A 24,265-nucleotide genomic window follows, 5' to 3' on the forward strand; every position below is an offset into this window, starting at 1 on the left:
GGGAGATGAGGCGGTGAATGTGAGGATCTGGAGCCCTGACCGGAGACACTGTGGCCGCCTCTGCCGTGTGCTCAGGACGCGGCTTTATTAATGAACTGAAGCCCCAAGGTGACCGGATATTTCAACGGCTCATCACCTGATAACGTCTGACCGGCGCAATGCCCACGGTGAGAGATTGAGATTACATTATTGAATTCATATTTAGACCATATGTGGGAGTCAACTGTCTCAACAAAGGTTGGGATCAATTGAATATGCTGCCAGTGTAAATTTGCCTTGAGTCTCGTCACAGCCCCAAATCTACACACAGCCCCACATACACATTAAGTGCAAGAATCATTTCACGGAATGGCTGTCTCCATTAAAAAAAATCAAAAACAGAGGTCAAATTTCATATTGCATTTATTATTGAAGTCCGTATAAAGGGAAAAACCATGAGATTTGTAACACCTCGAAATCCACCGGTTCCCCCAAGTCAGTGTTCACCCCCGAATCCGCCAACACACCCACTCTTCACATATCTGCAAATCGGTGTGCACCCACAAATCTGTGCTCACCGAAAAAAACCACATTCAACCCTCCAGTCAGAGTGCACCCCCGAATCCGCAAACACACCCACTCTTCACATATCTGCAAATCGGTGTGCACCCACAAATCTGTGCTCACCGAAAAACCCACCTTCTACCCTCCAGTCAGTGTGCACCCCAAAGCAACCGACACACCTGTTACCAGCTCCTGTTTCCTTAACTCCGAGTGTCACTTTAAGAGGCTGGAGCTGGATTCTGAGTGACAGCTGAAGAGAGAGAGAGAATATTTAAGAACTGTGTTCACAAAAAAAGCTGCCTCCTCCTGAAAAGAAGCAAGAACAAAGTTTAAATTTCAAACACACGTCCACATGCATAGTCCCCATATTCTAGTTGACATCCCCTTAAATCTACGCTCCTCCCCAAACCCATCCTCACCCCGTAGTCAGTGGGTGCCCACAAATCCACCAACAACCCCATATTCACTGACAAACCCCTATGCCTGCGCAAATCCCTGTGCACCCAATATTCGCCAAAACTTTTCTAAGTCAGCACAATCCTCAAATCCGTGTGCAACCCCAAATCCGCTGAGAGACTCAAATCTGTGCGCAGTCCTAAATACTCCCAAATCCCTGTGCACCCTGAAATGCCCAAAGCAGTGTGCACCCCCAAATTCACCGACACTCCAAAATCCATATTCACCAACATACCCTGAAACCTCCGCACATCCGCAAATCAATGTGCAGACCCATTTCCATGTGAACCCCCAACCTGCTGACATCCCCACAAGCACACTAGATTATCCCAGAGCAAGAATCATTTCAAACAGTTCACAAAATAGCTGCCTCCATCTTAAAACGACAAAAATGCAAACTGCATTCATTTTAAAGTATTTTTGTATGTCTGAATCTCTGTGTGTTTATATGCAAAATCGTATGTGTCTGTCCGTCTCTTTGTGTGTCTGTGTCGTTCTGTGTCAGAGACCAGCTCGCAGACGGCGATTGGTCTTTGTCGTGACCGTGCAGCTACTGAGAACACATGGCTCTCCCGTCCACTCCACATCCCCTCCACCGCCTATTCTGCAGCGCACGGAAAGGGAACAAACTGGCCTCTCCCGGAAACCACAAGCCTTTAGCTCTGAGAGAACATTGGTGCTTTCCAAACTATGAAGAATTGCAGAACATCTATAATTCACTGTGTGAGTCAACCGTTATCACAGTGCGGGGTGGGGGATGTGGGGACGGGAGGGTGGCCGGGAAGCAAGCGACAGAAAAGGGGGAAGATTAGGGTGGAATGTGTGGAGGAAAGAGTGGGGTGGTGTGGCTGAGAACAGATGAAGGGAGGAGGACAGTGAGAAAGAGATTGAGGCTTATACATATTTAGTCTCTCTCTCTCTCTCTCTCTCTCTCTCTCCTCCACACTCCCTTCCCCCACCTATTCTGTAGCACATAAAAAGGGAACAAACTGGCCTCTCCCGGAAACCACAAGCCTTCGTATTCCGAGAAAACATTGTCACTGTCCTTAAAACGAAGAATTGCGCAACATCAGACAATTCACTGTGCGAGTCAACCGTTATCACAGTGCGGGGTGGGGGATGTGGGGACGGGAGATGGCCCGGAAAACGAGCTGCAGTAAAGGAGGAATTGGGGTGAGGGTGAGAGGCAGGGGAAGCTTTGTGTAGAAAGGGAGAAAGAGACAATAAGGGACAGAAGAAGGGGAGTGAGTGAGTGAGTGGGTAGGGTAGGGAGGACAAGAGTGTGTCAGTGGGAAGGTAACGGATGAAGAGAGGAGAGAGAGATAGTGTGTGGAAGAGAGGGAAATTGGTGAGGTGAGAGCAGGAAGGGAAAGTATGAGGGAGTGGGAGACAAGAGATGGAGAGAAAGATACAGTGAGAGAACGGGGAAGCAGAGGTGGCAAAAGTGGGAAGGGGTGAAGATGGGGGCAGGACAGTGGGGAGAGTTTGAGCCAAAGAGGAGGAATGAGATATTTTTGGGAAGTGGTGTGAACGCCAATGTGAAGTTGAAGGGAGTGTGTGTGTGTGTGTGTGTGTGTGTGTGTGTGTGTGTGTGTGTGTGTGTGAGAGAGAGAGAGAGTGTGTGTGAGTGAGAGTGTGTGTGTGGGGGGTGTCTGTGTTTGTTTTCAACAACTTTACAATCCTTGGCTCTGATCGCCACACTTTGACCATGGATGTCCTGTATCAATTCACTTCTTTCCCCAGCAGGAAATCCTGAAAGCACATCGTTTGCTTCCCGACAACAGCCGCAACCAATTCCCCTTCATCGACACTTTATTCGGAGTCAGAGAGCACTATGACAAGCAAACTGTGGTGAACTACGTGTGGCTGTCTGGACACGCCCCCTGCTGACTGCTCCTGTGGCTCCTCCCACAGACCCCTGTATAAAGGCGATCAGAGCCTGGGCCCGGCCTCTCAGTCACCAGGATGTAGTATGGTGGTCACTCACTGCTTGTTCCTTCTTCCAGTCAATAAAAGCTGATATCGCGCCTTTACGTCTTAGAATGAGTTATTGATGGTGCATCACAAACAAACCCTTTTTCCCATTTAGTCCGTACCGAATTGTTATTCTGCCGAGTCCAATAACCGCAGCTGCACCATGGCCCTCAATACCCCTCCCGTCCATGTACTGATCCAAACTTTTCTGCAATGAAATCCATAACTTCCACTGACAGCTCTTCCCACACCCTCAACACCCTCAGAGTGAAGGAATTCCCACTCAGGTTCCTCATAAATATTTCACCTTTCACCCTTAAACTGCGATCTCCAGTTCCCATCTCACCCAAACTCAGAGGAAAAATCCTGTCTGCATTTACCCTGTCAACAACACTGAAAATTTTGTATAAATCTGCAAAATCCCCCTTCATTTTCCAACACTAAAGGCAATAAAGTCCTCAACTTTTCCTAAAGCTCGAGTCCTCAAGTCCCAGCAAACGTACTGTAATTTTTCTCTGCACTCTTTCAATGTTGTTGATAACTTTCCTTCAGGCCAGTAACAAAAACTACACACAATACTCCAGATTAGGCCTGACCAATGCAGTAAAGCCAAAACAGGGGATAAATTTACTGCACCACAACACAATCTCAAAGCCTGTGCTTGCATCACACCCAAACATAATAAAGTTGAAGATGAAGCTGATCTATAAACCACAACTATAATCAAGAACAGATCCAATTAAACAAACGAGATTGGTCAACAAATACTTTCATGTAACACCCTAGAATACCCGCAGGGATAACTGAGAATATTTAATGTTTCTTTACATTTATCAATTATTTTCTGATCCGGTACTTCCATGTCAGCTTATTATCCGTCCACATGCCTGGAAATCTCACCACTGACACCTTTTAAGGAGTTTGACCATATCAGTTCCAATCATTTCCAATCAAGTGCAGGTTCATTAATCCTGTCTGTAAAACACATAACTTGTCCCATCTATTTGCCGACTGTTCGACCTTACTAATTGCTAAAGCATCCTATATACAGTAAAATTGAAATTTCTACCTCTAATCCATAAACCTCCATCATCTGCATATAGGGATTTACACAATGAAAAACCTATCTCAGAAAAAAAATATTAATTATCATATAAAATAATAAATACTGCCTGTGGGATCACAGTCTTTATCTCATAACAACCTGAATATAACTTTCCCACCCATACCTGACACAAAACATTCAATTAAAACAATTCAAAGTTAGATAATCGCCCCTCCATCCACATTTCCACAATTTCATAAAATTTCTTTCCTTCCATAAATACCATCTGCCTTTTGAATAGTAAAAATACTGCTGTTACAACATCTATATTTAACTGACTTTACTAATACCATCTTCCAAACATAAAAATGAATTCAATGTCATACTTGCCCACCCAGACCTTTACAAGACGTACAAATAGAAACAATCAGAAAAAAATTGTACAATAGCCCTCTCAATTGCATTTCCAAAAATTAATCGTCCATCCTTCAAGAAATATTATTTGCCTTTTCAATATCAAAAATATTGCTATTACAACATCTTTATTTAACCTTACTTTCTTAATATGATCTTCCAAACCCAAACTGATTCCAATGTTATTTAAGGCAGAGATTGCTAGGTTTCTGAGTAGCCAGGGTATCAACGGTTATGGTGAGAAGGTGGGGGAGTGGGACTAAATGGGAGAATGGATCAGCTCATGATAAAATGGCAGAGCTGACTCGATGGGCCGAATGACCGACTTCTGCTCCTTTATCTTATGGCCTTATTCTACCGTTCCAAATTGCCTCTGATAAAACGTGAAATTACCTCTTTTATCGAAAATATAATTCAAACACTCGATTACCATACATTCCACAAGTTTACATAAATGAGACTTTAATGATATTGGCCTACAAGGTGGATCAGACGGGGAGATCCAGGTTTTTGAATGGAAACTACTACAACCATTTTCCATGAGAAAAGTAGATGGCCAAACCTCCAAATACAATTTATAAAGTTAATATTTTCACAAAAGAAAATTACATATATCTGTTGAATCAAGATTTTCTACAAGTTCATGATACATTTGATTCCCATTCACAACTCTATACTCTGCCCCTTTCCTTATAAAACTGACAACACCACCCCTCTACCAACTGACCTGTCAAGCCAAACGACAATATAATCCTGCACAGGAATAAAACTTAAAATGTGCAGGTTTCCTGAACAGATATAACATCGGAAGAATCTGACAAATCAGAAATAAACTGCTGAAAGTGCTGACCATGTAAAATCAGGCTTCTTGCATTTCACTTCAATATTTCAATCCCATTACATATCTTCACAAGTAGACTGGGATGCAGAAACCCCCACAACTCAGAGCTTCATTTACAGCTTCCCACAGAACACCAGTTACACCAAGATACCTTTCTGCAGCTTTCACAATAATCTTAATTTCTCCAGCAGGATGAGATGTCTGAGCAGGACAATTCATCTCATCGGTTATAAACATCACAAACTTCATTTTATCCAGCAGTGAAGTGCCTTTGGTGAGAGAACTGTGATGCTGGCATATATCCTTGACAGACAGACCTCAGTATGTGCGGTTGGTAGACTGTAGGTCTGACACGGTGGTCAGCAGCACAGGAACGCCGCAGGGGACCGTGCTCTCTCCGCTCCTGTTCACCCTGTACACATCAGACTTCCAATATAACTCGGAGTCCTGCCATGTGCAGAAGTTCGCTGATGATACGGCCATAGTGGGGTGTGTCAGGAATGGTCAGGAGGAAGAGTATAGGAAACTGATACAGGACTTTGTGATATGGTGCAGCTCAAACTACCTGTGTCTCAATTTCACGAAGACCAAGGAGATGGTGCTGGACTTTAGGAGACCTAGGCCTCATATGGAGCCAGTGATTATTAATGGAGAATGTGTGGAGCAGGTTAAGACCTACAAGTATCTGGGAGTGCAGTTAGACGAGAAGCTAGACTGGACTGCCAGCACAGATGCCCTGTGCAGGAAAGCGCAGAGTCGACTGTACTTCCTCAGAAGGCTGGCGTCATTCAATGTTTGTAGTGAGATGCTGAAGATGTTCTATCGGTCAGTTGTGGAGAGCGCCCTCTTCTTTGTGGTGGCGTGCTGGGGAGGCAGCATTAAGAAGAGGGACGCCTCACGTCTTAATAAGCTGGTAAGGAAGGCGGGTTCTGTCATGGGCACAGAACTGGAGAGTATGACATCGGTGGCTGAGCGGAGGACGCTGAGTAGGCTACGGTCAATCATGGAAAACCCTGAACATCCTCTGCACAGCACCATCCAGAGATGGAGAAGCAGCTTCAGCGGCAGGTTGCTGTCAATGCAATGCTCCTCAGACAGGATGAAGAGATCATTACTCCCCAACGCCTTTCGGCTCTACAATTCAACTACCAGGGGCAAGACATGTTAAAGTGCCGGGGTTAGGACTGAGCTTAAGATACCACTCAATGCACTTCAGTAAACTATTTAAGAACTTTTTAAAAGCTATTTATTAATGCTTTTTGGGAGGGTGATTTTAGATGCATATCATATTTGTACTGTTAAATACTATGTAATTAGTTTTGCTACAATAAGTGTATGGGACACTGGAAAAATGTTGAATTTCCCCTTGGGGATGAATAAAGTATCTATCTATCTATCTATCTATCTATCTATCTATCCACTGACGTCACAGTCTGTTCTCTGAGTGGGATCACTTTATCCAGTTTACCTGCTCTGCTTGCTGTACTTGTCCTTGAACAGGCCCTTCTGCTCACTGTGTTGTTCTGAACCAATTGAACTGGTCACTTCATGCCTTACTAAACCAATCCCTTCTGCCTACACAAGGAACACATCCCTCCAATCGCCTCACATCCAGGTGGTATCTAATAGCCTCTTTCGCCTCCACCACCACCCGATATTCACTCCAGACACCCACCACTATGGGAATGAAAAACAAAACTTGAAACGCAAATCTCCTTTAAACATTCTGAGTCAGGTTTCTAACATCATTGCCTTTTCAATTATTTTTTTTCAACAGCAGCTATGCATAGAAAAGATACAAAATGCACTAAATTACAAAATACTTCAATAGTGCAAAAAGGTCCAATGAGGACGTGTTACCCCTTTCCCCTGAAGTGCATGCCCACTGGCATTGGACATTTCCTCCTTAGAGAAAAAATCCCGGCTCTCCACTCTGTCTGTGTCTCTCACATTCCTGTAAACGTCTGTCAGACCTCCCTCAGCCTCTGCCACTCCGGAGGAAATTACCCGAGATTGTCCGGTGTCTCTTTATTCAGGTAGCATCCTGTTAAGCCTCTTCCACTCACCATCCAAAACCTCCGCATTATTCCTGTCTTCAAATGCAATTCTCCAGATGTGGTTAAACTAGAGATTTATACAACTGCAACATTACTGCCTGACAATGGAACCACTATCTGGGAGTTATGAAAATGGATTCCAAGATCCCCCTGCAGATCAACACAGTCCAATCTCACCCCATGAATATAACAGCAAAGATATAATGCTGAGGCTTTAAAAGACACTAGTCAGGCCACACTTGGAGTATTGTTGACACTGTTGGGCCCCAAATCTCAGACAGGTTGTGTTGTCATTGGAGAGAGTTCAGAAAGAAGATTTTGGGAATGAAGGGGTTAAAATATGAGGAGCACTTGGCAGCTTTGACCCTGTGCTCACTGGAACTCAGAAAAATGCGGGGCATCTCATTGAAACCTACCGAATGTTGAAAGGCCTGGATAAGGTGGTTGTGGAGAAGGTATTTCCTGTGGTGGGGCACAGCCACAAAGCAGAGGGGCCACCTTTTCAAACAGAGGTAAGCAGGTTATTTTTTTATTAGCCAAGGTGTATTGGATCTGTTGAGTGCTCTGCCACAGACTGCGGTGGAGGTTGAGTGTGTGGTTATATTCAAGGCGGAAGTTGATCGTTTCCTGATCGGTCAGGGCATCAATGGATATGGGGGGAGGTCAGATATCTGGAATTGAGTGCGATCTGGGATCAGCCATGAAGGAAAGGTGTCTGACTCAATGGGCTGAATGGCCTAATTCTGTTCCTATGCCTTATGGACTTATGAACAGAAGCCCCCTCAATCATGATGAATCTCCTCTGCACTCTTCCAGCACAAAACATCCTCTGTACAGAATGCTAAGTGGAACTGAATGCAACTTTTCAAGAACGTTGTCAAGTCAGGCAGCATCTGTTGAGGGGAATAGCATCTGATGGTTGGGACAGAACCCGTCACTTACGGCACTAACACAGGCCTTTCGGCCCAACCTTTTCATGCTGTCCTCCTGTCCATTTAAACTAATCCCTCTGCCTGTCTTTGACACAGAACACAGAAATCTACAGCACATTACAGGCTCTTCAGCCCACAATGTTGTAACCTACTCTAGAGACTGCCTAGGATTTCCTGATCGTATAACCCTCTGTGTTTCTAAGCTCCATGAACCTATCTAAGAGTCTCTGGGAAAATGCCTCTGGTTATCCACATGGTCAAAGCCTCTCATCATCTTATACACCTCTATCAGGTCACCTCTCATCCTCCGTCACTACAAGAAGGAAAGGCTAATTTCACTCAATCTATTCTCATAAGGCATGCTCTCCAATCCAAGAGCAACATCCTTGTAAATCTACTCTACACTCTGTATAGTATCCACATCTTTCCTGTAGTGAGGCCACCAGAACTGAACACAGGACTCCCAAGTGGGGTCCAACGAAGTCCACAGCCCTGCCGTGTCGGGGTACAATTACTTATGTACAGGTTAGGAGAAATATCGCTTCAACATCACCTCATAGCTCTTGAACTCAATCCCACGGTTGATGAAGGCCATCACACCAGACCCCTTCCTAACAACACTGCCAACCTCCAGAGAAGCTTTGAGTGTCGTATGGACGTGGACCCCAAGATCTCTCTGACTCTCCACACTGCCAAGAGTCTTACCATTAATATTATATTCTGTGTTCAAATTTGACCTGCAGAAATGAACTTCTTCAGCTGTGTTGAACTCCCTCTGCCACTTTCCGGTTCTGCATCCGAGGCGAGGAGATAGATTGCTGAGCCTCTGGCTAGGATCATTATGTCCTTATTGTCCACGGGAATGGTACCGGAGGACTGGAGGGAGGCAAATGTTGTCCCCTTGTACAAAAAGGGTAGTAGGGATAGTCCCGATAATTATAGACCATTGAGCCTTCCATCTGTGGTGGGAAAGCTGTTGGAAAAGATTCACAAAGATAGGATCTATTGGCATTTAAAGAATCATGGTCTGATCAGTGACAGTCAGCATGGCTTTCTGAAGGGCAGATCGTGTCTAAAAAGCCTGATGGAGTTCTTTTAGGAGGTGACCAGCCATATAGATGAGGGTTGTGCAGTGGATGTGATCTACATGGATTTTAGTAATGCATTTGATAAGGTTCCACATGGCAGGCTTATACAGAAGTCAGAAGGCATGGGATCCAGGGATGTTTGACCAGGTGGATTCAGAATTGGCTTGCCTGCAGAAAGCAGAGAGTTGTGCTGGACGGTGTACATTCGGATTGTGACTAGTGGTGTCCCACCAGGATCAATTCTGGGATCCCTATTTTTCGTGAGTTTTATTAACGACCTGGATGTGGGGGTAGAAGGATGGGTTGCCAAGTTTGCAGAAGACACAAAGGTTGGTGGTGTTGTGGATAGTGCTAAGGAATGTCAAAGATTGCGGAGAGGCATTGATAGGATGCAGGAGAGGGCTGAGAAGTGGCAGATAGAGTTCAACCTGGAGAAGTGTGAGGTGGTACACTTTGGAAGGACAAATTTCAAGGCAGAGTACAAAGTAAATGGTAGGATACTTGGAAGTGTGGAGGAGCAGAGGGATCTGGGGCTACATGTCCAGATGCCTCACAGGTAGACAGAGTAGTTAAGAAAGCTTATGGGGTGTTAGCTTTCCTAAGTCGAGGGATAGAGTTTAAGAGTCGCGATGTAATAATGCAGCTCTGTAAAACTCTGGTTGGGCCACACTTGGAGTACTCTGTCCAGTTCTGGTCACCTCACTATAAGAAGGATGTGGAAGCATTGGAAAGGGTACAGAGGAGATTTACCAGAATTCTGTCTGGTTTTGACAGTATGGATTATGATCAGATATGAAGGGAGCTCGGGCTTTACTCTCGGAAAAGAAGGAGGATGAGAGGACACATGATAGAGGTATACAAGATATTAAGGGGAATAGATAGAGTGGACAGCCAGCGCCTCTTCCCCAGGGCACCACTGCTCAATACAAGAGGACATGGTTTTGAGGTAAGGGGAGGGAAGTTCGAGGGGGATATTAGAGGAAGATTTTATACTCAGAGAGTGGTTGGTGCGTGGAATGAACTGCCCGAGTCAGTGGTGGAGGCAGATACACGAGTGAAGTTTAAGAGTCTACTAGACAGGTATATGGAGGAAGTTTAGTTACGGAGGAGAGTTTAAGGGTCGGCACAACATTGTGGGCCGAAGGGCCTGTACTGTGCTGTATTGTTCTTTGTTCTATCTGTTTCTCGCTGGAATCTCTCTTTTCGTTTAATTTTTTATTGAAGGCACGACACAGTACAGAAAACGTAATGCATTACATTTTCCTCCATTTTGCTTTGATACCTTACCCCTGAACAACACCACAACGTCATCAGTGGGGCCTTCTGGGAGTTGTAGTCATTATCCTCGCTCGCTCCCTGTTAAAGCATGTTTTGTCAGCCACCACAGACGTCACCGAAACAGACCCACCGAGGCACGAAGGGGAATCACACCCGTCCTTGTGGGCGCCGAGGCCGGCGACACCGACAGAAGCGACTCGCTGATCTCCGCCATGGCGATGGAGCGGAAGAGGATTGGCTGAGCATGGGCCGATTTCCTCCAGCCTATCGCAGCTCAAACGTAACACTGACCCCTGCTGTCATTGGCTGCAGTGCCTGTCGCTCAAATGGGAACTCAGAGGGTGATTAGTTTATGTGAACGTCAATCAGCATTCCAGGCTTTATGAGTTTGGATTTGGATTTATAACGGGACAGGAAGCAAATCGGGAGAAATGTGAGTTTTTATCTGATGGTGCATCAGTCTCCGAGTGACATTATTAACAATAAAAGGGCAAAGGCCGTGGTGAGGAAGGAGGTGATTTACTGGAGATTATATGGAGATAATAATGGAAGGGATATTAAACTTGGAGATGTTTGGGATATGATTTTGAAAATGGGGGGGGGGGGGTTTGTGGGGATCATAATATTCCAGTGTTGTTTAATGAGGGCAAAATGATTGTTACTGAAACAGGGAAGTTTGTGTTACTGGCTGGGTCATTTGCTGAGATTCATAATCAGGATAATTTAAGTGAAGAAGTTAAACAATGTAGGGATATGTTTTTCAGTGAATACCCTGATATGCTCGAAGTCAGCTGTAGCAATGACAGTATCACTGATGGAGAGATTTATTTGTATAAATTGAAGAAGTCTATTAATAATGCAGGTCAGGTGTCCCCGGGAAAGAGATGTTTGAAATTGTAATTGTATATAATTCTCTTTAGTGAAAATATTAAATGTTTGAATTGTGCATCTACTTTCTTCATGGAAAATGGCAGCAGTCGTACCTATTCTAAAACCTGGTAGATCCCCATTTGATCCTTCTTGTTATGGGCCAAAATCGTGAACGTCTCATTTATGTAAACTGATTGAATGTTTGGTAATCAAGCACTTGAGTTATATTTTGGAAAGAGTGTTGATATAGTGTTTTATTAGAGTGGATTTCAAAAGGTAAAATGACGTTAGATTCAGTTTTAGGATTGGAAGATGATATTTGGAAAGCACAATTAAATAAAGATGTTGTAATAGCAGTATTTCTTGATACTGAAAAGGGAAATGATATGGAAGAAAGGACTTTTGATTAAATTAGGAGTGAGGGGGACATTGTATAATTTTTCTGAGTTTTTTTTTGGATGGACTGTCCAAGTACCGGTCAGCATGTTATGTTTGTGTTTCTATGAGATAGAGAATGGGATCCATCTTCAAATTAACAATGTTTGTATGTGATACAGGCTTTAAGATTGTGTTCTGGTGCAGTAATGTTGTCTCCTGTTTTGGCTTTACTGATTGCAATGGAACAATTGCCCTCAAAGTAACAAGAGGTTCAAGTTCAAACTCGAGGAAATCTGCAGATGCTGGAAATTCAAGCAACACACACAAAATGCTGCTGGAACGCAGCAGGCCAGGCAACATCTATACCTGTCCTGACGGAGGGACTCGGCCTGAAACGTCGACAGTGCTTCTCCCTACAGATGCTGCCTGGCCTGCTGTGTTCCACCAGCATTTTGTGTGTGTTGCTGGAGGTTCAAGTTGACGTTAACATTCTGGATTAATTTCAGAGGGCAATGAAATGATCATCCTGTTAAAGGTGTGCTGGAGGATGGTTGGGGACATCACAAGAAGAGTGTTTTTTGTTTTGTGTGGCTGGGTTCTTACCACACTGGGAATACGGGTGTATTTGATGATAGGTTTACAGTGGGTGAAGGAAATTAGTCCTTATAATTTGTTCAGAATACGTTTCGGTTTTGATGACTCTTATACAGGTCATTCTGGCAGTAGGTCAGATTGACTGTTGGAAACTCCTCAAACGGTATTTCATATCTAAAGTTTGATTTATAAGCCTGCACATTATGGGCCGCAGATCACAATGATGAGGGAAATGATGATGTTGACTGTTTAGCACCAAAAGCTGTTAAATGTTAAGCTGCGGATATAGACCTTCCACTTAGCAAATTAGAAGCTAAAGGGTTGGTACTGTTAAGAATTAGGGGCTTTTGGCAAGACGTAGGATAATGGACATAAGGACAGACACCTTTACAGAATACATAATCTTGCAGTGTTTATAGAAGAAGGTCTTAAAACAAGGGAAGGAATGATATTGACTCGACTTAGAAATGCCCACACTATGCTTAATTATGCCTTGTAACTAATTGGAAAATTTCATTCTGTGTCGTTTACATTTTGTCATTATGAAACTGTCGAAATACATACTATTTCAATATGAAGCATATAAGGCTGGCTGAAGAGAAATCAACTGCAGTCTTCAGTACAATCTTTGCGAGGGAAGATAGTTTTCAGGTAAAAACTTTATTAAATTATGGGATTGACTTTAAATCAATTTACAGTTTGAGCTGGAAAAGGCATGTATTAATTGTGTTAAACCTAAGGAAATGGCATAGAAGGTAGCAAAGGTGAGTGGGATGTTGGATGATTGGGATGCTCTTAAAATCCAACAAAAGGCAATGAAAAAAGCCATAAGAATGGTCAAGACGAAATATGAGGGCAAACTGGCCAATAATATAAATCAGGATACTAAAAGTTTAGAAGAGCCTCTGTGACCTCTTGTTTAAATCCATTCACTCACCCCCTTCCCATCTTAATCCACTCCTTTCCCGCACTCGTTTCTGCTGTCTCTCTCCCCTATTCATTTTTGTTCTTCAGAGAAGATGTCGATCTGAAACGTTGATTGTCCATCTCTCTCCACACATGCTACCTGACCCGCTCGGTTCCTACAGCATTTTGTGTCTGTTTGATCGGTAAATCTCTGCTCTCCGTCCAGCGGAAAGATATTGGAGAGATATTAGTTGCCCACCTGCTTCCGTGGGAAAGGTTGCCTGTCGGCAACCCGACTGCGCCGAAGGCCCACGGGCTTTCCACTGGTCCTGGGGACGCTTTGCCCGAGTGTTCCCCCAATCTCTGGGGCAGTGCTGCCTGAGTCTCCCCACAATGCCCGGGGACTCTCTAATTCTCTGCTTCCCCTCCCAGTCTCTGTCACCCTGGATGTGGAAACGGCGAATCCATGGATCGAGGTGTCTGAGGATCAGAAGAGTGTGAGATGTACCCGGACCCGGAGAGATCTCCCTGACACCGGGAAGAGATTCACAAATCGGGCATGTATGCTGGGATCGGAGGGATTCACATAGGGGAGACATTACTGGGAGGTGGAGGTGACGGGGAATCGGGGCTGGGGTCTGGGAGTCGCCGCAGAGTCTGTGAAGAGGAAGAGACGGGTCAGTCTGAGTCCGGACACCGGATTCTGGGTCATCGGGCGGAATTATGATGTGTTACATCGGGATTGTGACATGTCCCATGGTCTCCCCTCCCCCGAGTCCTGTCTCGCTGCCGGTCCCATCCCCGGGAGGGTGGGAGTTTATCTCAGTTACGAGTCCGGGACAGTTTCATTTTACAACGCGGAAACCAAGCCCCATCTCCACACCTTCACTGGGAATACATTCACGGGGAAACTTTATCCTTACTTTGCGACTGGGGATGAAAACCAGTGGCTGAGGATCTGCTCCCGTTATGCTCTGGGTCTGTAAATGGGTTGGGTCCTGGGACTGGCGTCAGGAGTAAGATCACTGTAAATGTAAATATGCAGAGAGTGAAATAATCATGAGATGAGAATTATCGATCCATTAATTTTAACTCGTTCACCACATCCAACAACAGAATAGAATAGGGTCCTGAGCTCCCCCGGGTGCTACAGTCCACACGAACTGAAACAGGTTAAATGGGACAAGTGGGGGTGGTGCTGACTGGAAAAGACAGTGAAGATTGTTCATTAAGTTCATCTGCCATTTCTTTGTCCCCCATTACTACTTCACCAGCATCATTTTCCAGTGGTCTAGTATCAACTCTCATCTCCCTTTCACTCTTCATGTAACTGAAAACTAAACTTTTAGTATCCTGATTTATATTATTGGCTAGTTTGCCCTCATATTTCGTCTTGACCATTGTTATGGCTTTTTTCGTTGCCTTTTGTTGGATTTTAAGAGCATCCCAATAATCCAACATCCGACTCACCTTTGCTACCTTATATGCCATTTCCTTAGAGTTAACACAGTCGTTAACTTGACTTGTCAGCGACGGATTCCTACCCCCGCCATTGGAGAACTTCTTCGGTGGGACACGTCTCTCCTGCTGTTCCCACATCCATCAGCCACCTCTGTTAAGTCGTCATCCCCAGAGTAACGTCCCGATACAATTGGGACGATTCCATTATTATATGCCTCTGCATGTTCAATACTGTGAATTAATTTAACGTCAGTCCTATAACTTAATAAAGTTTTTAGTCTGAAAACTATCAACCCCTCAAAGATTGTACTGAAGACTGCATTTGATTTTTTTCGCCCATATCTGCTTCACACTGAAATAGTATGTGTTTAAAAGTTTCATAATGACAAAATGTACACAACAGTCATATGAAGCAAGGTTAGCAGAGCTGGGACTTTTCTCTTTGAAACGTAGAGGAATGAGAGGGGACTTGATAGAGGTCTAGAAGATTATGAGAGGCATAGATAGGGTGGATAGTCAGTACCTGTTCCCCAGGGCACCAATAACAAACACCAGAGGACATAGGTACAAAATTAAGGGATGGAAGTTTAGGGGAGACATTAGGGGTAAGTTTTATTTTACACAGAGGGTTGTGAGTGCCTGGAATGACTTGCCAGGGTTGGTGGTGGAGGCTAAAACATTAGGGGTATTTAAGAACCTCTTGGACAGACACACGGATGAAAGAAAATTAGAGGGTTATGGGGTAGTGTGGGTTTAGTACTTTTTTTAAGGATTATATGGGTCGGCACAACATGAAGGGCTGAAGGGCCTGTTCTGTTCTGTAGTGTTCTAGGGTTCTATGGTCCTGTGACACAGAATGAAGTTTTCTAATTAAATACAAGGCATAATTAAGCACAGTGTTGACAATTCTAAGTCGTGTCAATACCATTCCTTCCCTTCCTGTTTTAAGCCCTTCTTCCAAAAACCCAACTTGTTTATGTATTCTGTAAAGGCATCAGTCCTTATGGCAATTTTCCTTCAGATCTTGCCATAAGTCCTGAATTCTTAACCCTACCATCCCCTTAGCTTCTGATTTGCGAAGTGGAATGTCTATATCCACAGCTGAACTGCTAACAGGTTTTGTTGCTAAACAGTCAACTCCATCATTTCCCTCAACAGTGTGATGTGCAGGGCCCATAAGGTGCAGACATATGAACCGAACTTTGTATATGAAATAATGCTTGATGAGTTTCCAACAGTTAATCTGACCTACTGCTAGAATGTCCTGTTTTAAGGCTCATCAAAACCGAAAGAGAATCTGAACAAATTACAAGTTTGCAAGGACCAGTTTCCTCCACATACAGTAACCCTAAAATCAAAGCAAAGAATTCTGCTTCATAGACCCACAAATGGCTGGTAAGTGATTTGCTTATCATTGCCTGCAACTCAGGCACACACAAAAAATGAGAACAGAGCACCAACATTCCCAGTTAAATTACGTTTTAACCCATCTGTAAAAATGCTGACCGTATGATAATAACTTTCATTAATATACTCGTGAACCAACAGACTCTCAGGCAGAACGGAATCCAATTGTGTAACCTAAAATTAACTACAGTCGTTGGAAAAAACAACAAAGTGGGGTTACTGAGAAAGCTACAGTGGGACATATTGTATCATCCAATACACTCATATTCCCAGCGTGATAAGAACCCAGCCACCCAGAACTAAAAGCATTCTTCTTGTGATGTTCCCCACCACCCTTTAGCACAGGATGTTCAATCCAATTTGTTTACGTCAACTTCCACCTCTGTCCCTGGAAGGGCAATTGTCCCATTTCAACCAGTAAAGCCGAATCAGGGGACGACCTGACTTAACCACAACACAATCTTAAAGCACGAAATGAATCACACCCAAACATCATAAAGTTGAAGAGGAAGGTGATCTATAAACCACAAACATAATCAAGAACAGATCCAATTAAACAAACGAGATTGATCATCAAATATTTTCATGTCACACCCAAGAATACTCACAGGGATAACGAAGAGTATTTAATGTTTCTTTACATTTATCAATTATTTTCTGATCCGGTGCTTCAATGTCAGTTTATTATCCGTCCACATGCCTGGAAATCTCACCATTGACACCTTTTAAGGAGTTTGACCATATCATTTCCAATCAAGTGCAGGTCCATTAATCCTGTTTGTAAAGCACATAACTTGTGTTTTTGCTACTGAAAGCTTAAATCCCATCTAGTCGCCGACTGTTCGACCTTACTAATTGCTAAAGCATCCTATATACAGTAAAAGTGAAATTTCTACCTCTAATCCATAAACCTCCATCATCTGCACATAGAGATTTACACAATGAAAAACCTGTCTCAGAGAAAAATATTATTAATTATAATATTGTTATGATCCCAGCCCCCTCATTTGTGAGAATCGCAAGAGCACCCTTTGAGGAGGGGGGGGGGTCAGTAGACCCAGGAAGTGAGAGAGAGAGGAACGTGAAAAATTGCACGTCCCACCAGGGATACAGAATAAGATGCCAGCAACTATTGTCTCATGGAGACCACGTGAAAAGCCCTTGGGCAAGGTGGGCTGGTTGAGAGAGAGATTGCATCATCTCAACCTGATTGACACCTGCGACCCCGTGAGGAAGTATAAAGGAGAGTCTCAGGGGGACAGCCCCTTAGACGCACCCAGAAGACACGAGAGAGCGATCCCGCAGTAGCGGGATGCCATTCTGAAGGAAGCCACGTGCGTTAGATTCCGGGATTGGAATTTGTGGCTGGAATCACACAGGAAACCGCTTTTAACTATCATCGGGGAGAGGGAACCAACGCTTCCCCGATTTCACGGAAGATTCATCAAGACTCGGCAAGTTCTTTCTCTTCTCCCCCGCCCAATCTCTCTCTCTCGGTCGCCCCACGCAAAACCCAGCGATTTTCAAAGGGCTGCGGCCTGCAGACCTTCAGAGTGACTTTTATATTTCCAACGGACAATCTATTAACCCCTAGACACCAGCAGAGCTCACTTCTTAATGATGATAATTACTATACCCGCGCTTTAGATTGAATGTTGACAATGTGCACTATCTAAATGTATGTATTAACCCTACTTTTGTGTCCCTTTATGAGTAAAACGTTTGAAAATAGTGACATCAGACTTCAACGGACCTCTCTATCTTTGCTGGTAAGTTCTCCAGTTACGGGATTCATAACTATATAAAATAATAAATACTGCCTGTGGGATCCCAGTCTCTATCTCATAACAACCTGAATATAACTTTCCCACCCATACCTGACACAAAACGTTCAATTAAAACAACTCAAAGTTAGATAATAGCCCCTCCATCCTCATTTCCACAATTTCATAAAAATTCTTTCCTTCCATAAATACCATCAGCCTTTTGAATAGTAAAAATACTGCTGTTACAACATCTATATTTAACTGGCTTTACTAATACCATCTTCCAAATATAAAAATGAATTCAATGTCATACTTGCCCATCCAGACCTTTACAAGACATACAAATAGAAACAATCAGAAAAAAATTGTACAATAGCCCTCTCAATTGCATTTCGAAAAATTAATCAAAAGTCCATGCAATAAATATCATTTGCCTTTTCAATATCAAAAATATTGCTATTACAACATCTTTATTTAACTGTACTTTCCTATTATGATCTTCCAAACCCAAACTGATTCCAATGTTATTTAAGGCAGAGATTGCTAGGTATCTGAGTAGCCAGGGTATCAAAGGTCATGGTGAGAAGGCTAAATGGGAGAATGGATCAGCTCATGATAAAATGGCAGAGCAGACTCGATGGGCCGAATGACTGACTTCTGCTCCTTTTTCTTATGGTCTTATTCTATCGTTCCAAATTCCCCTCTGATAAAACATGAATTTACCTCTTTTATCGAAAATATAATTCAAACATTCGATTACCATACATTCTACAAGTTTACATAAATGAGACTTTAATGATATTGGCCTACAAGGAGGATCAGACGGGGAGATCCAGGTTTTAGAATGGGAACTACTACAACCATTTTCCATGAGAAAAGTGGATGGCCAAACTTCCAAATACAATTCAGAAAGCTAATATTTTTCAAAAGAAAATTACACATATCTGTTGAATCAAGATTTTCGACAAGTTCATGATGCATTTTATTCCCATTCACAACACTATACTCTGCCCCTTTCCTTATAAAACTGACAACACCACCCCTCTACCAACTGACCTGTCAAGGCAAACAACAATATAATCCTGCACAGGAATAAAACTTAAAATTTGCAGGTTTTCTGAACAGATATAACATCGGAAGAATCTGACAAATCAGAAATAAACTGCTGAAAGTGTTGGCCATGTAAAATCAGGCTTCTTGCATTTCACTTCAATATTTCAATCCCATTACATATCTTCACAAGTAGACTGGGATGCAGAAACCCCCACAACTCAGAGCTTCATTTACAGCTTCCCACAAAACACCAGTTACACCAAGATACCTTTCTGCAGCTTTCACAACAATTTTAATTTCCTCAGTAGGATGAGATGCCTGATCAGTACAATTCACCCGATTGTTCATAAACTTCACAAACTTAATTTTATCCAGCAGTAAAGTATCTTTGGTGAGAGAACTGTGATGCCGGCATATATCCACTGACGTCACAGTCTGTTCTCCGAGTGGGATCACTTTATCCAGTTCACCTGCTCTGCTTGCTGTACTTGTCCTTGAACAGGCCCTTCTGCTCACTGTGTTGTTCTGAACCAACTTTATCCAACTTCATGCCTTACTAAACCAATCCCTTCTGCCAACACAAGGAACACATCCCTCCATTCTCCTCACATCCACGTGGGATCCAATAGCCTCTATCACATCTGCCTCCACCACCACCCGATATTCACTCCAGACACCCACCACTCTGGGAATGAAAAACAAAACTTGAACCGCAAATCTTCTTTAAACATTCTGAGTCAAGTTTTTAACATCATTGTCTTTTCTAATTGTTTTTTTTTTCCAACAGCAGCTATGCAGAGAAAAGACAAAATTACACTAAATCACAAAATACTTCAATAGTGCAAAAAGGACCAATGAGGATGTGTTCCCTCTTTCTCCTGAAGTGCATGCCCACTGGCATTGGACATTTCCTCCTTAGAGAAAAAATCCCGGCTGTCCAATCTGTCTGTGTCTCTCACATTCCTGTAAACGTCTGTCAGACCTCTCTCAGCCTCTGCCACTCCGGAGAAAATTCCCCGAGATTGTCCGGTCTCACTTTATCCAGGCAGCATCCTGTTAAGCCTCTTCCACTCACCATCCAAAACCTCCGCATTATTCCTGTCTTCAAATGCAATTCTCCAGATGTGGATAAACTAGAGATTTATACAACTGCAACATAACTGCCTGACAATGGAACCACTATCTGGGAGTTATGATCTCGGATTCCAAGATCCCCCTGTAGATCAACACAGTCCAATCTCGCCCCATGAATATAACAGCAACGAGATAATGCTGAGGCTTTATAAGACTCTAGTCAGGCCACACTTGGAGTATTGTCAACAGTGTTGGGCCCCACATCTCAGACAGGATGTGTTGTCATTGGAAAGAGTCCAGAGGAAGTTCAGAAAGATGATTTCGGGAATGAAGGGATTAAAATATGAGGAGCACTTGGCAGCTTTGACCCTGTGCTCACTGGAACTCAGAAAAATGCGGGGCATCTCATTGAAACCTACCGAATGTTGAAAGGCCTGGATAAGGTGGATGTGGAGAAGGTATTTCCTGTGGTGGGGCACAGCCACAAAGTTGAAGGGCCACCTTTTCAAACAGAGGTAAGCAGCTTATTTTTTTTATTAGCCAAGGTGTAATGGATCCGTGGAATGCTCTGCCACAGACTGCGGTGGAGGCCGAGTGTGTGGGTATATTCAAGGTGGAAGTTGATCGTTTCCTGATTGGTCAGGGCATCAAAGTATATGGCGGGAGGTCAGATATCTGGAAATGAGTGCGATCTGGGATCAGCCATGATGGAAAGGTGGCTGACTCAATGGGCTGAATGGCCTAATTCTGTTCCGATGCCTTATGGACTTATGAACAGAAGCCCCCTCAATCATGATGAATCTCCTCTGCACTCTTCCAGCACAAAACAACCTTTGTACGGAATGCTAAGCGGAACTGAATGCAACTTTTCAAGAACGTTATCATGTCAGGCAGCATCTGTTGAGGGGAATAGAGTCGATGGCTGGGACAGAACCCGTCACTTACGGTGCTAACACAGGCCTTTCGGCCCAACCTTCTCGTGCTCTCTTCCTGTCCATTTAAACTAATCCCTCTGCCTGTCTTTGACACAGAACACAGAAATCTACAGCACATTACAGGCTCTTCAGCCCACAATGTTGTACCGACCATGTAACCTACTCTAGAGACTGTCTAGGATTTCCCGATCATATAGCCCTCTGTGTTTCTATCCTCCATGACGCTATCTAAGAGTCTATTAAAATATCCTGTTGTATCCACCTCCACCATCGCTGCCGGCAGTGCATTCCACACACCCACCACTCTGTGTGTAAGAAACTTACCCCTGACATTCCCTCAGTACCGACTTCTAAGCAGCTAAAACTACGTCCCCACGTGTTAGGCACTTCAAGCCTTGGAAAATGCCTCTGGCTATCCACATGGTCAAAGCCTCTCATCATCTTATACACCTCTATCAGGTCACCTCTCATCCTCCGTCGCTCCAAGAAGGAAAGGCTAAGTTCACTCAATCTATTCTCATAACGCTGCTCTCCAATCCAAGAGCTACATCCTTGTAAATCTACTCTGCACCCTATAGTATCCACATCCTTCCTGTAGTGAGGCCACCAGAACTGAACACAGGACTCCCAAGTGGGGTCCAACTAAGTCCACAGCCCTGCCGTGTCGGGGTACAATTACTTATGTACAGGTTAGGAGAAATATCGCTTCAACATCACCTCACAGCTCTTGAACTCAATCCCACGGTTGATAAAGGCCATCACACCAGACCCCTTCCTAACAACACTGCCAACCTCCACAGCAGCTTTGAGTGTCGTATGGACATGGACCCCAAGATCTATCTGACCGTCCACAATGCCAAGAGTCTTACCATTAATATTATATTCTGTGTTCAAATTTGATCTGCAGAAATGAACCTCTTCATCTGTGGTGAACTCCATCTGTGCTTCCCAGTTCTGCATCCGAGGCAAGGAAATAGATTGCTGAGCCTCTGGCGAAGATCATTATGTCCTCATTGTCCACGGGAATTGTACCGGAGTATTGGAGGGAGGCGAATGTTGTCCCCTTGTTCAAAAAGGGTAGTAGGGATAGTCCCGATAATTATAGACCATTGAGCCTTACATCTGTGGTGGGAAAGCTGTTGGAAAAGATTCAGAAAGATAGGATTTATTGGCATTTAAAGAATCATGGTCTGATCAGTGACAGTCAGCATGGCTTTCTGAAGGACAGATCGTGTCTCAAAAGCCTGATGGAGTTCTTTTAAGAGGTGACCAGGCATATAGATGAGGGTAGTGCAGTGGATGTGATCTACATGGATTTTAGTAATGCATTTGATTAAGTTACACACGGTAGGCTTATTCATAAAGTCAGAAGGCATGGGAACCAGGGATGTTTGACCAGGTGGATTCAGAATTGGCTTGCCTGCAGAAAGCAGAGAGTTCTGGTGGAGGGAGTACATTCGGATTGGAGGGTTGTGACTAGTGGTATCCCACAAGGGTCAGTTCTGGGAACCCTACATTTTGTGATTTTTATTAACGACCTGGATGTGGGGGTAGAAGAATGGGTTGGCAAGTTTGTAGAAGGCACAAAGATTGGTGGTGTTGTGGATAATGAAGAGGATTGTCAAAGATTGCAGAGAGACATTGATAGGATGCAGGAGTGGGCTGAGAATAGGCAGATGGAGTTCAACCCAGAGAAGTGTGAGGTGGTACACTTTGGAAGGACAAACTCCAAGGCAGAGTACAAAGTAAATGGCAGGACACTTCGCAGTGCAGAGGAGCAGAGGGATCTGGGGCTACATGTACACAGATCCCTGAAAGTTGCCTCACAGGTAGACAGAGTAGTTAAGAAAGCTTATGCGGTGTTAGCTTTCATAACTCGAGGGATAGAGTTTAAGAGTCGCGATGTAATGATGCAGCTCTATAAAACTCTGGTTGGGCCACAGGGAGTACTCTGTCCAGTTCTGGTCACCTCACTATAGGAAGAATGTGGAAGCACTGGAAAGGGTACAGAGGAGATTTACCAGAATGCTGCCTGGTTTAGAGAGTATGGATTATGATCAGAGATTCAGGGAGCTAAGGCTTTACTCTCTGGAGAGAAGGAGTGTGAGAGGAGAAATGATAGAGGTATAGTTGATATTAAGGGGAATAGATAGAGAGGACAGCCAGCGCCACTTCCCCAGGGCACCACTGCTCAATACAAGAGGACATGGCTTTAAGATAAGGGGAGGGAAGTTCAAGGGGGATATTAGAGGAAGATTTTATACTCAGAGAGTGGTTGGTGCGTGGAATGCACTGCTCGAGTCAGTGGTGGAGGCAGATACACGAGTGAAGTTTAAGAGTCTACTAGACAGGTATATGGAGGAATTTAAGCTTAGGGAGGCAGGGTTTGAGGGTCGGCACAACATTGTGGGCCGAAGGGCCTGTACTGTGCTGTATTGTTCTGTGTTCTCTCTATTTCTCGCTGGAATCTCTCTTTTAGTTTAATTGTTTATTGAAGGCACGACACAGTACAGAAAACGTAATGCATTACATTTTCCTCCATTTTGCTTTGATACCTTACCCCGAAACAACACCGTCAACGTCATCAGTGGGGCCTTCTGGGAGTTGTAGTCATTGATCCTCGCTCGCTCCCTGTCAAAGCATGTTTCGTCAGCCACCACAGACGCCACCGAAACAGACCCACCGGGGCGCGAAGGGGAATCACACCCGTCCTTGTGGGCGCCGAGGCCAGCGACACCGACAGAAGCGACTCGCTGATATCCGCCATGGCGACGGAGCGGAAGAGGAGGGGCTGGTCATGTGGCGATTTCCTCCAGCCTATCGTAGCTCAGACGTAACACTGACCCCTGCTGTCATTGGCTGTAGTGCCTGTCGCTCAAATGGGATCTCAGAGAGTGAGTAGTCTATGTGAACGTCAGTCAGCCTTCCTGTCTTTATGAGTTAGGATTTGGATTTATAACGGGACAGGAAGCAAATTGGGAGAAATGTGAGTTTTTATGTGATGGTGCATCAGTCTCCGAGTTACATTATCAACAAATGGGCAAAGGCCGTGGTGAGGAAGGAGGTGATTTACTGGAGGTTATATGGAGATAATATTGGAAAGGATATCAAACTTGGAATTGTTTGGGATATGATTTAGAAAATGGGGGGATTTGTGGGGATCATAAAATTCCAGTGTTGATTATTGAGGGCA

At 44.0% G+C, this 24,265-nt stretch overlaps 2 long non-coding RNA genes across 4 annotated transcripts in view; one reads left to right on the forward strand and one right to left on the reverse strand.

Moving 5' to 3' along the window:
• LOC132385968 (uncharacterized) overlaps window positions 1-24,265 on the forward strand; it is a 73,457-nt gene that overhangs the window by 36,220 nt on the left and 12,972 nt on the right. The window lies entirely within an intron of this gene.
• LOC132385966 (uncharacterized) lies at window positions 385-23,775 on the reverse strand. Of its 3 annotated transcripts, none has more exons than XR_009509364.1 (4): window positions 23,633-23,775; window positions 21,942-22,208; window positions 8,968-9,235; window positions 385-849 (listed from the first exon to the last, which is right to left on the reverse strand). It is a non-coding gene; the product is annotated as an uncharacterized LOC132385966 (long non-coding RNA). The 3 variants fall into 3 exon arrangements; XR_009509362.1 differs by having other exon boundaries at window positions 385-793; window positions 23,633-23,774; XR_009509363.1 differs by lacking the exon at window positions 8,968-9,235 and having other exon boundaries at window positions 385-793; window positions 23,633-23,773.

This window comes from Hypanus sabinus, assembly GCF_030144855.1.
Source record: "Hypanus sabinus isolate sHypSab1 chromosome X2 unlocalized genomic scaffold, sHypSab1.hap1 SUPER_X2_unloc_7, whole genome shotgun sequence".
Taxonomy (NCBI): Eukaryota; Metazoa; Chordata; class Chondrichthyes; order Myliobatiformes; family Dasyatidae; genus Hypanus; species Hypanus sabinus.